Source organism: Perca fluviatilis, chromosome 13 (assembly GCF_010015445.1).
Source record: "Perca fluviatilis chromosome 13, GENO_Pfluv_1.0, whole genome shotgun sequence".
In the NCBI taxonomy this organism is placed as follows: Eukaryota; Metazoa; Chordata; class Actinopteri; order Perciformes; family Percidae; genus Perca; species Perca fluviatilis.
The window spans coordinates 36,026,035-36,044,135 of NC_053124.1; the positions used below are offsets into that span (position 1 = coordinate 36,026,035).

General features: G+C 38.4%; 3 pseudogenes; all 3 read left to right on the forward strand.

The window, feature by feature from the left end:
• Positions 1 to 18,101, forward strand: part of LOC120571443 — a 167,898-nt pseudogene that overhangs the window by 64,022 nt on the left and 85,775 nt on the right.
• LOC120570969 lies at positions 7,968 to 12,023 on the forward strand (annotated as a pseudogene).
• LOC120570970 overlaps positions 16,538 to 18,101 on the forward strand; it is a 44,227-nt pseudogene continuing 42,663 nt past the window's right edge.

Below are 18,101 nucleotides of genomic sequence, written 5' to 3' on the forward strand. Positions count from 1 at the left end.
AGAGAACAGATGCGCTCTCTGTTTTGTGTAAACGTGGGGTTTTAGTACTTCCTTATTAACCAGTAGAGTTCAGGTAAGCGTAGGGTTTGTAGTACTTCCTTATTAACCAGTAGAGTTCAGGTAAACATGGGGTTTGTAGTACTTCCTTATTAACCAGTAGAGTTCAGGTAAGCGGTGGGGTTTGTAGTACTTCCTTATTAACCAGTAGAGTTCAGGTAAGCGTGGGGTTTGTAGTACTTACTTATTAACCAGTAGAGTTCAGGTGGCGTAAGGGGTTTGTAGTACTTCCTTATTAACCAGTAGAGTTCAGGTAAGCCGTGGTGTTTGTAGTACTTCCTTATTAACCAGTAGAGTTCAGATAGCGTGGGGTTTGTAGTACTTCCTTATTAACCAGTAGAGTTCAGGTAAGCGTGGGGTTTGTAGTACTTCCTTATTAACCAGTAGAGTTCAGGTAAACGTGGTGTTTGTAGTACTTCCTTATTAACCAGTAGAGTTCAGGTAGCGTAGGGTTTGTAGTACTTCCTTATTAACCAGTAGAGTTCAGGTAACGTGGTGTTTGTAGTACTTCCTTATTAACCAGTAGAGTTCAGGTAAACGTGGGGTTTGTAGTACTTCCTTATTAACCAGTAGAGTTCAAGTAAACGTGGGGTTTGTAGTACTTCCTTATTAACCAGTAGAGTTTAGGTAAACGTGGGGTTTGTAGTACTTCCTTATTAACCAGTAGAGTTCAGGTAAACGTGGTGTTTGTAGTACTTCCTTATTAACCAGTAGAGTTCAGGTAAACGTGGGGTTTGTAGTACTTCCTTATTAACCAGTAGAGTTCAGGTAAACGTGGGGTTTGTAGTACTTCCTTATTAACCAGTAGAGTTCAGGTAAACGTGGTGTTTGTAGTACTTCCTTATTAACCAGTAGAGTTCAGGTAAACGTGGTGTTTGTAGTACTTCCTTATTAACCAGTAGAGTTCAGGTAAACGTGGTGTTTGTAGTACTTCCTTATTAACCAGTAGAGTTCAGGTAAGCGTGGGGTTTGTAGTACTTCCTTATTAACCAGTAGAGTTCAGTGAACGTGGTGCTTGTAGTACTTCTTAATAACCAGTAGAGTTCAAGGTAAACATGGGGTTTGTAGTACTTACTTATAAACCAGTAGAGTTCAGGTAAAGCGTGGTGTTTGTAGTACTTCCTTATTAACCAGTAGAGTTCAGGTAAACGTGGTGTTTGTAGTACTTCCTTATTAACCAGTAGAGTTCATAGTAAACGTGGTGTTTGTAGTACTTCCTTATTAACCAGTAGAGTTCAGGTAAACGTGGGGTTTGTAGTACTTCCTTATTAACCAGTAGAGTTCAAGTAAGCGTGGTGTTTGTAGTACTTCCTTATTAACCAGTAGAGTTCAGGTAAACGTGGGTTTTGTAGTACTTCCTTATTAACCAGTAGAGTTCAGGTAAGCCGTGGTGCTTGTAGTACTTCCTTAATAACTAGTAGAGTTCAGGTAAACATGGGGTTTGTAGTACTTACTTATTAACCAGTAGGTTCAGGTAAACGTGGTGTTTGTAGTACTTCCTTATTAACCAGTAGAGTTCGGATAGCGTGGTGTTTGGTAGAAGCGTGACTGCGTTACGTCTCTGCCTGTCGGAGATGTTTTTCTTTTTAAACCGTCAGCTGGCTCTAACCAGTTTTTTTTACTTCGACACAGGTCTGACACACTTTCTTACTGTATTTCATAAAAAATAAAGGAAGTAGTGGTATAAAACTATATTACAAATTAATTAACTACACACACACCACACAAACACTCTCTCTTCCCCCTCTCTCTTTCTCTTTCTCTCTCTCTCTGTCTCTCTCTGTCTCTCACACACACACACATACCTGGTGTGGAAATATAGAAATAGAAAAAGAACCAAAAAAAATAAATAATCACACTGATCATAAAAAAATTAAAAGTTGTATGTTGAGTTTGAAAACTCTTGTTCATTACATTTTACTTCATAATTGCAAACGCATGTGTTGTATTCATTGTTGCAGAACTGTATATAGTTCGTTTGTTATCGTGATCAAAACCATTGATCTGAAGCTCAATGCTGATGCTGCCATGTAAATTGTTTTCTAATCAGCAATAAATATAACATTTTCTGATCAACCCATATCAATTGCATGCTTAAAATAACATACTGGTCAAAGCCCCGCCCATTTCAAGACAACCCGACCCACTTCCGTGTTAAATCCCGCCCACTTCCGGGTTAGGCCCCACTCGGTACAGGTACAGGTACAGATACAGATCATTCATATGGTGAACAGTTACTGATACAGATGCAGATAATGCTGTACTCGCTCATCCCTAGTAATGAGATAACACAAGACAGGTGAGACAGGGGCTGGGAAACAGGTGAAGCACATTAGGGCTGGGCAGAGTAATCAAACAAAGTGGGAAAACACAAGACAGGAAGTAAAATAGACAAGACAAGACAGAAAACCAGAGACTTCAAAATAAAACAGGAAACTTGTACAAAATACAACACAGAAAACGGACTACCAAAATAAGACAACACCAAAACAACAACAGGTTGACTGGCTCTCTTTGGTGCCATAATAAACCAGATCCCTACTGCTGGCGGCGCCGAGCTGCCTCACAGTAAACCGGTTGTCATCTTTATGTTGAGGCTGTGGGGGGGTTGTCGGCAGTTGCTGAATGTAACTAATAAAGTAACTTGTGTCGAACTCGTTACTTTTAAAATCAAGTAATCTGTAAAATGACTAAGTTACTTTTAAAATGCTATTGGCAACACTGGATGCAGGACACAAGAGGGCTCCTTCATCCTGCTAACCAGGGTGTAGTGGAGGTTACAGCTCCTCAGCTCACTTTGTCTGCAGCTTTTAGTTACCAACATGTTTTCAGGCTGATAAAACCTTTTATAATAAACATACAGGGCCCTACTCGTGCACCCGTACGGCGCAAAGCCCGCGCAAGTGTTCTTTCGCTAGTTTAAGACCGACACAGTTGTTAATTTGGGCAAATCCTCCGTCATGATAGCAATGCTCCAAGGTCCAAACCCGCCTGGCTTTTTAAAGGGAATGGGAGATGACCCTCTGATTGGTTTATTGCATGTTATGCCCAAAACACACCTATGAAATAATGAAACTCCAACACGTACGCCTCATACGGCGCTTCCGCGCCAGCTTAAGCCTGGCACTCACTACAGGAGTTCTGTGTGTGTGTTGAGCTCTCTGTTTTAGCTACAGAGTGAGACCTACGCAACTGCTGTAACATCTTTGTTGGGAGTCGCACATGCTCAGTAGCTAGGTAAGGACTACTAGCCAGTCAGAAGCACAGTATGAGGGCGTGCCCTGACAGTACCTAGGTAAGGACTACTAGCCAGTCAGAAGCAGAGTATGAGGGCGTGTCCTGACAGTACCTAGGTAAGGACTACTAGCCAGTCAGAAGAAGAGTATGAGGGTGGGCCCTGACAGTAGCTAGGTAAGGACTACTAGCCAGTCAGAAGCAGAGTATGAGGGCGTGCCCTGACAGTACCTAGGTAAGGACTACATGAGCTAGCTAGCTGTTTCTCTAACTTCAGTCAGTACAAGGCAGGATCAGCCGGGAGACTTCTTCTAAACGAGGGCACACTTCACACTTAGTGTGGAATACCTGCAGAACAGGGACATGGAAGAGTAGTTCTTTTGGAGATTATGGTGAACTAGTGTGTTGTAGCAGTGCTTTGCCATTCAGAACGAGCTAGCGTACGGGTTAGCCAGCTCATTTCAGCTAGTGCCGTAGAAAGCCGTGTAGATGTTGACCAGCTCACCCGGAGACTGATGGCAGGAAACATTCAGAAACCGTATCTCACTCAGAACAGCATGGATGGTTGTTTTTCAAAGTGTGTAATAGTATAGTATGTCGAAAAATTTCATAAAAAATCATAGTATAGTATGTCAAAAAAGTTATAAAAAGTCATTATATAGTATGTCGAAAAAAATCATAAAAAGTCATAGTATAGAATGTCGAAAAAAATCATAAAAAGTCATAGTATAGTATTTGGAAAAAAATCATAAAAAGTCATAGTATAGAATGTCGAAAAAAATCATAAAAAAGTCATAGTATAGTATTTCGAAAAATCATAAAAGTCATAGTATAGAATGTGAAAAAATTCATAAAAAAGTCATAGTATAGGATGTCGAAAAAATCATAAAAAATAAATGTATGGTATGTCGAAAAAGTGATAAAAAGTCATAGGTAGTATGTCGAAAAAAATTCATAAAAAAGTCATAGTATAGTATGTTGAAAAAATCATAAAAAGTCATAGTATAGTATTTCGAAAAAATCATAAAAAGTCATAGTATAGTATTTCGAAAAAAATCATAAAAAGTCATAGTATAGTATGTTGAAAAATACCATAAAAAGTTCATAGTATGGTATGTCGAAAAATTCATAAAAAGTCATAGTATAGTATGTCGAAAAAATTCTAAAAAGTCATTAGAAATATTTTTTGAAAGAAGTGATAAAGAAGTCATAGTATGTGTAGTGATGGCCAAATGAAGCTTGGGTGAAGCATTGTCTTTATTTTCGAGTCCACTAGATGGCTCTCTGTTCAACAAATGTTTGAGAATACACTGAATTGCAATGCCTTTCTCTTAAACCCAAGACCGCCATCTAGTGGGCTCAGAAAATAAAGAAAATGGTTCCGCGAAGCTTCATTTTGCCATCACTATAGTATAGTATGTCGAAGAAGTGATAAAAAAGTAAATGTATAGTATGTCTAAAAAGTCATAGTGTAGTATGTCAAAGAAAGTTATAAAAAAGTCATAGTATAGTATGTCAAAAAAGTTATAAAAAGTCATAGTATAGTATGTAAAAAAGTTATAAAAAAGTCAGAGTATAGTATGTCGAAAAAATTCATAAAAAGTCATAGTGTGGTATGTGAAAAATTCATAAAAACGTCATAGTATAGTATGTGGGGAAAATTCATAAAAAGTATTATGTATAGTATGTCAAAAAAGTTATAAAAAGTCATAGTGTAGTATGTCGAGAAAAATTCATAAAAAGTCATAGTGTAGTATGTGAAAAATTTCATAAAAAAGTCATAGTGTAGTATGTCGAAAAAAATCATTAAAAGTCATAGTATAGTATGTCAAAAATATTCATAAAAAAGTAAATGTATAGTATGTGAGAAAAGTCATAGTATACAATAGTACAGGCAAAAGTTTGGACACATCTCATTCAATGTGTTTCTTTATTTTCATGACTATTTACATTGTAGATTATCACTGAAATAATTTTTTTTATGACAAAAAAATTCATAAAAAAATCATAGTGTAGTATGTCGAAAAAATTCATAAACAAGTCATAGTATAGTATGTCGGAAAAATTCATAAAAAGTAAATGTATAGTATGTCAAAAAAGTTATAAAAAGTCATAGTGTAGTATGTCGAAAAAATTCATAAAAAGTTATAGTATAGTATTTCAAAAATATTCATAAAAAGTAAATGTATAGTATGTCAAAAAATTCATAAAAAATAAATGTATAGTATGTCAAAAAAGTTATAAAAAGTCATAGTGTAGTATGTCGAAAAAATTCATAAAAAAGTCATAGTGTAGTATGTCGAAAAAAATTCATAAAAAAGTCATGAGTGTAGTATGTCGAAAAAAATCATTAAAAAGTCATAGTATAGTATGTCAAAAATATTCATAAAAAGTAAATGTATGAGTATGTGAAAAAGTCATAGTATACATAGTACAGAACAAAAGTTTGGACACATCTCATTCAATGTGTTTCTTTATTTTTCATGACTATTTACATTGTAGATTATCACGGAAATAAATTTTTTTTATGAAAAAATTCATAAAAAATCATAGTGTAGTATGCCGAAAAAAATTCATAAAAAGTCATAGTATAGTATACGGGAAAAATTCATAAAAAATATGTATAGTATGTCAAAAAAAGTTATAAAAAAGTCATAGTGTAGTATGTAGAAAAAATTCATAAAAAGTTATAGTATAGTATGTCAAAATATTCATAAAAACGTAAATGTATAGTATGTCAAAAAATTCATAAAAAGTAAATGTATAGTATGTCGAAAAATTTATAAAAAAGTCACAGTATAGTATGTCAAAAAGTCATAGTATACATAGTACAGGCCAAAGGTTGGACACATCTCATTCAATGTGTTTCTTTATTTTCATGACTATTTACATTGTAGATTATCACTAGAGGCATCAAAACTATGAATGAACACATATGGAATTATGTACTTAACAAAAAAGTGTGAAATAACTGAAAACATGTCTTATATTTTAGATTCTTCAAAATTCGCCACCCTTTTTTTTTTTTATTAATAAGAGAAAACATTCCACTAATTAACCCTGACAAAGCACACCTGTGAAGGTAAAACCATTTCAGGTGACTACCTCATGAAGCTCATTGAGAGAACACCAAGGGTTTGCAGAGTTATCAAAAAAAGCAAAGGGTGGCTACTTTGAAGAATCTAAAATATAAGAAATGTTTTCAGTTATTTCACACTTTTTTGTTAAGTACATAATTCCATATGTGTTCATTCATAGTGTTGGTGCCTTCAGTGAGAATCTACAATGTAAATAGTCATGAAAATAAAGAAACACATTGAATGAGAAGGTGCAATATATATATATATATATATATATATATATATATATATATATATATATATATATATATATATATATATATATATATATATATATATATAAGCCTGCAAATATTGTTAACAAATTAATAACATAACTAATTAATACTGGTCGGACTGTTCAGACTGAACACTTTTCAATACTCATCTGAATTGGAAGCAGCAAACATTCAGTGTAAGAGTAAAAACATGACATAATATTATTTATAATAAGTTTATTTGATTCACAGCTGCTCCATATAGTGTTTTTGCCTTTAAAGGTTATTAAACTATTAGTAATTATTCTGCTGCTTGTACCTACGAACTGAAATCCATCTGAAACAAACTAAACTGGAATTAAATAAAGAAGAAGTCAGGAAAATATTAGAGTTGTGTAATGGCAAAATTACATTCAAGCATGATTCTTTTATATTCTTATCTTATTTCTGTTTTTAGTTTCACTCACGATGCTGAAAGTGAGTTTATGTCATTCTCACATGTTGATTCTGATTGTCACTAAAACTACTGTGAGCAGATCGGAGCAGACTTTTTCATTTTTAAGTCCCAAAAACGCCATCGCCGTCTAAACGAAAGGCACATCTGATAAAATATTTTGCAGTTTTCACTTTCGAGCGTTGCCGTATGAACAGGGCCTAAAGTTTCACTCAGGTGTTTGAGAGAGATAAGAACCAGTTATTGATAAAGGTCACTTTATATTTTACTCTGGTTCTGTCAAGGGCTGTGTTGAATTATTGTCAACAATATAAACTTTTATTCAACTTAATGAAGAGAATATTTCTATTATTTTTAGACATATATTTTACCTAAAGGTGTCATATTATTCAATTAATAGTATAAGTATATCATGCGCCTCTCTGTGTGTATGTGCTCATTGCAAAGAAGCTGTGTGCAGTCAGTTGAGGAAGAGGTTCAAGGAATGTCCCTGATGCACAGAAAGTTAAGCTGAGTCATAAAATTGGTTCAGGCCTTCATGGGTTAAAGGTGCAGATAAGCAGGAACACAGGAAAGGTCACGAAAGGGGAAGAGGAAGAAAAGCACGCTGGCTTGCAGACTGCAAAATGCAACCGAGGTGCATCAGGACACATTTATGGCATTCTGTATTTGACATTATATGTATTGGGATATACTATATTTTTCCCTGTCATACTAATGGTAGTATGGGCATTACAACACACCCAGTCTCTCTCTCAAGCACTCCTCTTGGAGGAATGAACAAAGCTTGATAACCCCTCCCTCCTCTTTCTCCTCTCAAACACAGCCAGCTCCACTCTGTGATCATATTTCCTTGTTCAATCCCCTTTCAGAGCTACAGTTTGCAGATGGGTGTAACCAACATGCTGGGGCAAGTACAACAGCGTATCACATGCTGTTATTACATCAGAGCTCAGACTAGATTCATTTCTCAGGAAGTGAGACACAAGACAGTCAGACAGTCGTTGTCACTGAGCGAGAGGTGAAATGGCGCAGAAAGGAGTTCAGCTGGACCGGGAAACCTTCTCTTGTTCCATCTGTCTGGATCTACTGAAGGATCCGGTGACTATTCCCTGTGGACACAGCTACTGCATGAACTGTATTAAAGGCTTCTGGGATGAAGGGGATGAGAAGGAAATGTACAGCTGCCCTCAGTGCAGGCAGAGCTTCACACCGAGGCCTGTACTGGTGAAAAGCACCATGTTGGCAGCTTTAGTGGAGGAGCTGAAGAAGACTGGACTCCAAGCTGCTCCTGCTGATCACTGCTATGCTGGAGCTGAAGATGTGGCCTGTGATTTCTGCACCGGGAGAAAACTCAAAGCCATCAAGTCCTGCCTGGTGTGTCTGATCTCTTATTGTGAGAAACACCTTCAGCCTCATTACGATGTAGCTCAGTTAAAGAAACACAAGCTGGTGGAGCCGTCCAAGAAGCTCCAGGAGAACGTCTGCTCGTCGCTAGGTTGAGGTGTATGAAGATTTTCTGCCGTACTGATCAGCAGCTTATCTGTTATCTCTGCTCCGTGGACGAACATAAAGGCCACGACACAGTCTCAGCTGCAGCAGAAAGGACTGAGAGGCAGAAAAAGCTCGAGGTGAGTCGACAGACCATCCAGCAGAGAATCCAGGACAGAGAGAAAGATGTGAAGCTGCTTCAACAGCAGGCGGAGGCCATCGATCGCGCCGCCGATAAAGCAGTGGAGGACAGCGAGAAGATCTTCACCGAGCTGATCCGTCTCCTGGAGAAAAGAAGCTCTGATGTGAAGCAGCAGGTCAGATCCCAGCAGAAAAGGGAAGAGAGTCGAAGTCAAAGAGCTTCAGGAGAAGCTGGAGCAGGAGATCACTGAGCTGAAGAGGGAAGACGCTGAGCTGAAGAAGCTCTCACACACAGAGGATCACAGCCAGTTTCTACACAACTACCCCTCACTGTCACCACTCAGCCAATCAGCATCCAGCATCCATATCTGTCCTCTGAGCTGCTTTGAGGACGTGACAGCGGCCGTGTCAGAAGTCAGAGATAAACTACAGGACGTCCTGAGAGAGAGTGGACAAACGTCTCACTGACAGGGACTGAAGTGGACGTTTTACTGCCACAACCAGAGCCCAAGACCAGAGCTGGATTCTTAAAATATTCACGTGACATCACACTGGATCCAAATACAGCAAACACACATCTGTTATTATCTGAGGGGAACAGGAAAGCAACATTCATGGAGTCAACAACAGTCTTATTCTAGTCACCCAGACAGATTCACTGACTGGTCGTTATCAGGTCCTGAGTAGAGAGAGTCTGACTGGACGTTGTTACTGGGAGGTGGAGAGGAGAGGAAGAGTTCATGTAGCAGTCGCATACAAGAATATCAGCAGAGCAGGGAGGTCGGAGGATGTGGATTTGGACGAAGTGACAAATCTTGGCGTTAGATTGGGCGATCAACATCAGTTATATATTTTGGTCCAACAAAGTTCAAACTCCCGTCTCCAGGTCCTGAGTCATCCAGAGTAGGAGTGTACCTGGATCACAGTGCAGGTATTCTGTCCTTCTACAGCGTCTCTGAAACCATGACTCTCCTCCACAGAGTCCAGACCACATTCACTCAGCCCCTCTATGCTGGACTAAGGCTTTATTGGTCTGATGGAGCCTCTGCTGAGTTGTGTAAACTGAAATAGACAGAAGTCATTTAAGGGTAAATTTTTTTCATTCTGAGTCATTTATTTATTTTAAAAAAAGGAAAACTTCTCTAAATTGCAGCTTGTTAAATGAGAATATTTTCTGGTTCCTTCACTCCTCGAGGCTTTTTTCTGCATTTTGATGCTTTTTTAATTTTTTGACTCATTCAAGACTTTTGTTGATGCTTTTTGATACATTTTCAATGTTTATTTACGGTGGTTTTTATTGAAAGCTTTTTGACGCTCGCTACAACACACACACACACACACACACACACACACACACACACACACACACACACACACATGGACACACACGTACACACACACACACACACAGACGGACACACACACACACACTCTCACACACACACACACACAAACACGGACACACACTGACACACACACACACAAACACACACACACACACATGCACATACACACACGGACACACACATGTGTACACACACGACACACACACATGGACACACGCGCACACACACGACACACACACACACATGGACACACACACACACGACACACACACACACACACGGGACACATGGACACACATGTACACACACACGACACACACATACAAACTCACACACACACACACACGACACACACACACACACACAAACTCACACACACACACACAAACACACTCTCTCACACACACACACACACAGACATAGACACACACACACACACACACACACACACACACACACACACACACACACACACACACACACACACACACACACACACACACACACACACACACACACACACACACACACACACACACACACACACACACACTCACACACACACACACACACTCTCTGCTGAGTTGTGTAAACTGAAATAGTCAGAAGTCATTTAAGGTTAAATTCTGTGTTTTAACTCTTAAATAATATAATAATTATTTAGTCTCCATGTTTGTAGCTGAGAGATGATTGTTGTCTTTTTTCATTTGTTTACACGTTTTTGTTGCTTTTTCTTACTTTTTTTTGCTTTTATAAAAACATGTCACTTTCTGATATCTATCTGCTTTTCTAAACGTTTTTGTACATTTCTTTGACGTCTTTGTTTGCATGTATTGACGTTTTAGAAGTGATGAATGTTTCTGTGTGTGATGAAACCACTGGGAGCCCCAGAAGCTCTCAATGTGCTCAGTTGATTTTATTTACCTTTGATTGTTGAAACAAGGCGATATGTTAAAAAGATCTTTACCGAATGATTGGAGATATTAGTGTTTGTATTCATGTATTTCTAGTTATGTATCTGGAGGAAGATGTTGTTAAATAGCGGTTATAGTGTATATAAGGGTGTTTAAAGAGCAATGTGCAGGTTGCACCCCTATACAGCATAGTGTGTATTATGATAAACAACTATACTTTCAAATGGAGGATATATAACCGCCCATAAACTTTTGAGATCAAATTGTGATAAAATAACTTCCGCATCTATCTACACTGACCGGAAGTGACGTAGGGAGTCTGGTCAAGTTCATGCTCAAATTACAATGGACGTGGATGAAGAAACCGAAGCTCTCCAACGTTGGGGAGCATGCCTATGATGGCCCACAGGCCTATAATTATGAGCCTCCTAGAAGAGATAGAGGTCAGGGGAGATTAGGGGGAGATCAGGGGGAGGAACAATGGGCAGAAGAGAGAAGTAGAGTTGGCGAACCAGTGGCGAATAGGGGCAAGTGACTTTGTGAGTTACTGTGTAGTATGGTGGCTAACTCTGGTTCATCTAGGCTAGTACATTGGTGTTATACAAAAAATCTGCTTTAGCAAACATACTTTCGACCATGTTTTAGATTAAACATACATGTAGATTGTCTTAATTTAAGCCAGCAACGTTTTGTCTTGTGATATTCTACAACCAAAGATTTTAACACTCAGACAGCTGTGGAGTCGATCAGAGCCACGGATGTATTAAGAGAAGCAGGTTAGCACTAGCACATAGTCGTTTTTGTTGGCTAGGTGTTTAGTGCGGACATTGTGAGGCTATGGCGTCGGGCGTGTGGACAGCATGTGTTGTCGAGAGGTGGATGCCTACTGGGCTCTAGTTGAGGGTTTAGTCCCGGCCACGGACATTACCTGCCTGACGCTCCATCCCGGCTTTGATGCCTGCTGCCTCAACCGTTCGCTGCAGGTAGCATACCTCAACTTCAGGCAGGAGTATGGTCCTCTCCAAGCCAACAGACCAGAGGATGTTTAGACCAGACTAATTTATAACACTGTTATATTATTATACACTTCTATTATAGTCGTCAGTTTTCTAAACAAATACACTATCAAAAATAATTAATGTACATACTGTAACTACTTATATATAGCCATATTCTACTGCTCTTCAAACTATTCCTCCTGCACATACAGTACACTTATTCTCGCGTACCGTTTCTGCACTACAATGGTACTGTTGCCACACTGCACATATCTGTCTATATGGTTCATACTGAATATCCATATTTATTCTGTTTTTCTTATAATATATTCTGTTAATAACCTGCATATATATCTATATTCTTACTACTATGTTACTCCTACTACATTGCACATATCTGTACATGTTCATTACTTACACTTATACATATTTGATTTTGTTTCACTTCTGGTTGGACGCCAAACTGCATTTTGTTGTCTTTGTACTTGTACTCTGCACAATGACAATAAAGTATAATCTAATCTAATGTGCATTATTGATGCTGAGGGATTAGCAGATTTTTAAACTCTGATGTGCATACATACCTTTATGGAATAGAATAACTGAAAATGTTACATCAAATAAGTCTATCACTCTTGATCATATTGACTGTTAACAGGATTATCAATATCAACATTACACCCCTATCATTCTCTAGGCAGTTCCGATACACAGCCTACAGGCAGGTGGTCCGATAGACATATGGGTTTCTGGGCAGGGAGATCAGGAAGGTGATACCAGCTTGTGTTGTGGCCGCAATCAGGAGGCAGTTTCCAGAGGAAGGGAGGCAATCAATAAATATATTTTCTTTTCACAAATGAACACAATCACAAAGTGTCTTGTTCTATAAAATGTATTCATAATTTCATTGATAGTAAGTAGGAGTGTTGGGCAAGTTACTTCCAAAATGTAGTTCATTATAGATTACTAGTTATTGTCATTTCAGAGTAATTAGTTATATTACAGTATCTGAATTGTAACGCTTTACACTACCTTTGCATTACTTTAGTTTGACTTTGCAGGTAGCTTGTGAATTTCACCACCAGATCAATAAAGTCTCATCTTTGTCAACTTTAATACATCATAACAAGAGTTCTCTCAAGACACTTTACAAATAGAGTAGATTTGGACAAAATGACAAATCTTGGGGCGTTAGATTGTGACGACAACAAATATATACATTTTGGTCCAACAATGTCCAATCCCCCGTCTCAGGTCCTGAGTCCTCCAGAGTAGGAGTGTACCTGGATCACAGTGCAGGTATTCTGTCCTTCTACACGCGTCTCTGAAACCATGACTCTCCTCCACAGAGTCCAGACCACATTCACTCAGCCCCCTATGCTGGACTAATGGTTTTTGGTCTTCTGGAGCCTCTGCTGAGTTGTGTAAACTGAAATAGACAGAAGTCATTTAAAGGGTTAAATTCTGTCATTCTGAGTCATTTTTATTTAAAAAAGGAAAACTTCTCTAAATTGCAGCTTGTTAAATGAGAATATTTTCTGGTTCCTTCACTCCTCGAGGGCTTTTTCTGCATTTTGATGCTATTTTAATTTATTTATGTATTCAAGGCTTTCGTTGATGCTTTTTGATACATTTTCAATGTTTTTTACGATGGTTTTCATTGAAAGCTTTTTGACGCTTGCTACAACACACAACACACACAACACACACACTCTCTCACACACACACTCTCTCTCAAACACACCCACACTCTATTGAGTTGTGTAAACTGAAATAGTCAGACTTAATTTAAGGGTTAAATTCTGTGTTTTTAACTCTTCGACTTATTTAGACTCCATATTTGTTGCTGAGAGCTGATTGTTGCGATAATCTTTTTTGACGTTTTGGTGTGTTTACACATTTTTGTTGCTTTTTCTTATTTATTTTGGTGCTTTTATTAAAGTTTTTTGTCACTTTCTTCAACATTTATTTGCTTTTCTAAAAGTTTTTTATAATGTGTAACCCGCGCAACGTTACTAAACCCAACCCGTCAACATGCGTGCCAGACACCACACCACTTAGCGTTAGAAAGTGGGCGGTATGTTTAGGTGAAGTCATGATGTCATGTTGGTAGTTTCTCTTCCACTGCATGGCTCTGAAGAGAGAAAGCACCAGACCTCCTTTATCCTGCACACTTTGTTCTCTTTGGGGACATTTTGTTAAGGAATCTAGATTCACTTTTATTTGTTTTGGTGGACCAAAATGTTGTTTTGTTATCATAATCAATAACTCCTTATTCTCTTTTACATAGCTGAGATTCTGGTTCTGTGTGGAGGAAGTGAATGTGTTGATGAGATCATTGAACAAGAGTCTTTGAACAGACTTTACTGATGGGATGTGTGAACAAACTGAAGCTTTACCTGATGAATAAACTAACAAGAACAACGTCTTTTCTTCCCGTCTTCATTCCAGGGTTTTTATACAAAGCTGACAGAGAAAATGTGAAACTGATATGATAGTAGAACTGAGGCACTTTTCCTCCTGAAACACCAAAAATACAGTGTTCATGTTTAGAGTCAGTCAGTCTCTGTCCTTTCAACTTTCCTCACTAAAACTGCTCCGTCAGATAAATCAGTCAGAGTTTTTTATCACGTCTTCACAGCGTTTAGAAATTTGTGTTAGAGCATTTCAATAGTGTATATTAGAGAATTCAGTAGTGTTTTAGGGCATTTCTCTGTTTTCAGTGTTAAACACTGCTGCAGGTATTCATGCACGCGTTGTTGGAGATTTACAGAGGTGGAAGACTTACACTGATCATGTATTGCAGTAAAAGTAGAAACAACAGTGTTGTAGAGTTACAAATTAATTGTCAGTTAAGTCCTGCATTCAACATTTTCATTAAGTAATAGTAGAAAAGTATCTAAATATAAAGTACCAAAAGAAAAAGGTGCTCATTATTTAGTGTAATTTATCTTATTTTATTGGATTATATTATGATCTAATAAATTGTATTAAATATGACTGATAATTTAAATAAAATATTTATTTAATTCAAGTAGACTACTTGTTCATAATTATTTTTGGGGGGTTTAACATGTATACAGATTTACATTTTCCCTCTCATACTTCTGTCGGAATGGGTTCGAGTTGGCATTGACTTTCATTTGAAATGGTATTAAAAAAGGTCTTAAAAGCCTTGAATTTAAGTTGGAGGATCCTGGGGGTAACCTATTTATTGTTCGTGTTTGTCTGTTAAATGTCACTTTTTCATTGTAGCCTAGGCCATACATCACAAAAAAAGAATTATAGGAATTGTATAGTAGGCCAATTTTTGAACAATATTATAGTATGGTAATCTTATAGAAATAGGCTACTAGGCCTAGTATTTTGGGACATACTATAAAAGTATTACAATATCTTGGAGACTATTATAAGACTGTAGGCTACTTTGGGAACATTATGGAGGTTAAGGTTATTAAAGAGATCCTAATTAACCTGGGCTATGAGTAATTACTAAGTCCTAGGACCAGGTGAAGTGACTGGTAAGCATGTGAACTAAACGATACACTATACTGTTGCCCAACCAGACAAAATGACATCAAAGACAACTGTAAGGGCACATTTTTTTGTTCATGAATAAGAACTTTGACAATAAATCAGTAGGTTGCTACCAAGGTTATAATCGTTAACCAAAATGAATGAAATAACAAAAACTAGGTGGGAAAAAACATTGTCGTAACTGAAATGAAAATAAAAGCGAGGCATTACAAAAAAACGATAACTAAACAAAACTGTAATGTCTGTTTGCAAAACTAACTAAAATAAAATTATTGAGTAAATGTCCTTAGTTTTCATCTTTGTCAATGTCTTTTACACAGCAAATAATGACATTTCAGACCATAGACCTGTTTTATTCAGTCTATGCCGTAGACATTCCGCGGGAACCCAGAAATTCCGACATTCCACGTAAAATTGAACACAACATGTCCGCACTCGCCTGACATCATAGCGGTACCGGAAACTTCGGAAGAAAGCGGCAGAGTACTATTCGTTATGACTGTGTCAGATAACAGCAAGTGCCTCGCAGTGGAAGGTGGTAAAATAAATGGACAAAGGGGAAAATCCCACAATTTGAAAGTACATTTGAGAAGCGCACACAAACTAGGAGGCTAACCTAGCTTACCTTAACAAGCAGTGACAGGGCAAGAAGAACGAAAGCCCCCTTCCCCGAAACAGAAGCTAACCCTGAGTAACGTTACGGGCATGGATGTATGGGGCCAGGGCATGGATGTATGGGTACAGGGCATGGATGTATGGGTACAGGACATGGATGTATGGGTACAGGGCATGGATGTATGGGTACAGGACATGGATGTATGGGTACAGGACATGGATGTATGGGTACAGGGCATGGATGTATGGGTACAGGGCATGGATGTATGGGTACAGGACATGGATGTATGGGTACAGGGCGTGGATGTATGGGTACAGGGCATGGATGTGTGGTACAGCATGGATGTGTGGGTGCCAGGGCATGGATGTGTGGGGCCAGGGCATGGATGTATGGGTGTACAGGGAATGGATATATGGGGCCAGGGTATGGTGTGGCCAGGGCATGGATGTTGTGGGGCCAGGAGCATGGATTTTGGGGGGCTAGGCAGGATGGATGGATGTGGGCACAGGACATGGATATAGGGAGACAGGACATGGATGTATGGGTACAGGACATGGATGTTTTGGGTACAGAGCATGGATGTTGGGGCCAGGGCATGGATGTGGGGGCCAGGGAGCATGGATGTATGGGTACAGGGCATGGATGGTGGGGCCAGGGCATGGACATAGGTGGGGGGAGAGCATGGATGTTGTGGTGTGTGGGGTTGGGTGTGTAGGGTTGGGATGGGTATGGGTGTGGGGGGGGGGAGGTGGTGGGGGGGTGGGGGGGGAGGGTGGGTGGGGGGGGGGGGGTGTGTGTGGGGGGAAAGGGGTATGTGTGTGTGGGTGTGGGGGCCAGGCATGACTGAGACACCCTAGGACAGAGAACACTACAGGGGGGCTTTCACGGCGAACAATATGTGGTTAGTAAGTACAAATGGAATCAGTAAAGGTTTTTTTTTTTTTTTTTTTTTTTTTTTTACATTGTGATCTCATCATTATAGTATATTACTGGAGTCCATTCCAGAAAGAAGGTTTTGTGAAAACTCTGAGTTTGTTAACCCTGAGATGAGGGAAACTCTGGGTTTTCTGTTTCAGAAAGAGATAACTTAACCTCAGAGTCAGTTACTATGGTAACTTCACCTCAGAGTCAGTTACTATGGTAACTGAGCCTGTGACTCTAACCTGGTAGGGAGCAGGTTTTCTTCAAGAAACCTCGAAGTTTCTTTCAGTCTCCTCCCTCGACACATGTGTGTCAGAGTGAGTAGATGGAGGGAAACTCTTCTTCTCTCTCTTTTCCTCATTCATTCATTCAGTCTGTATCAGGGACATTTTAACGAAGTTTGTTATCTGCATGAATAAAAAACATATTGGTTTATGTTAGGCAGGTTATAAAACGTTTTTTCTCAAACATGTCATGTCCTTTTTCGACGCGATCCCGTTGATGAAAAAGCTGTATTAATTCACAGAGTTTATGTCGGAGATAATATTGAGTCCCGACTAGAGATGTATTTTCATTTCCACATAACCAATTTGAGAGGTATTTTTTATCACAGTCCATTAGATATGTAGATACCTTATCTGTCCTCATATCACTAACATTAGATATGTAGATATCTTATCTGTCCTCATATCACTAACATTAGATATGTAGATACCTTATCTGTCCCTCATATCACTAACATTAGATATGTAGATACCTTATCTGTCCTCATATCACTAACATTAGATATGTAGATATCTTATCTGTCCTCATATCACTAACATTAGATATGTAGATATCTTATCTGTCCTCATATCACTAACATTAGATATGTAGATATCTTATCTGTCCTCATATCACTAACATTAGATATGTAGATATCTTATCTGTCCCTCATATCACTAACATTAGATATGTAGATATCTTATCTGTCCTCATATCACTAACATTATATATGTAGATACATTATCAGTCCTCATATCACTAACATTAGATATGTAGATACCTTATCTGTC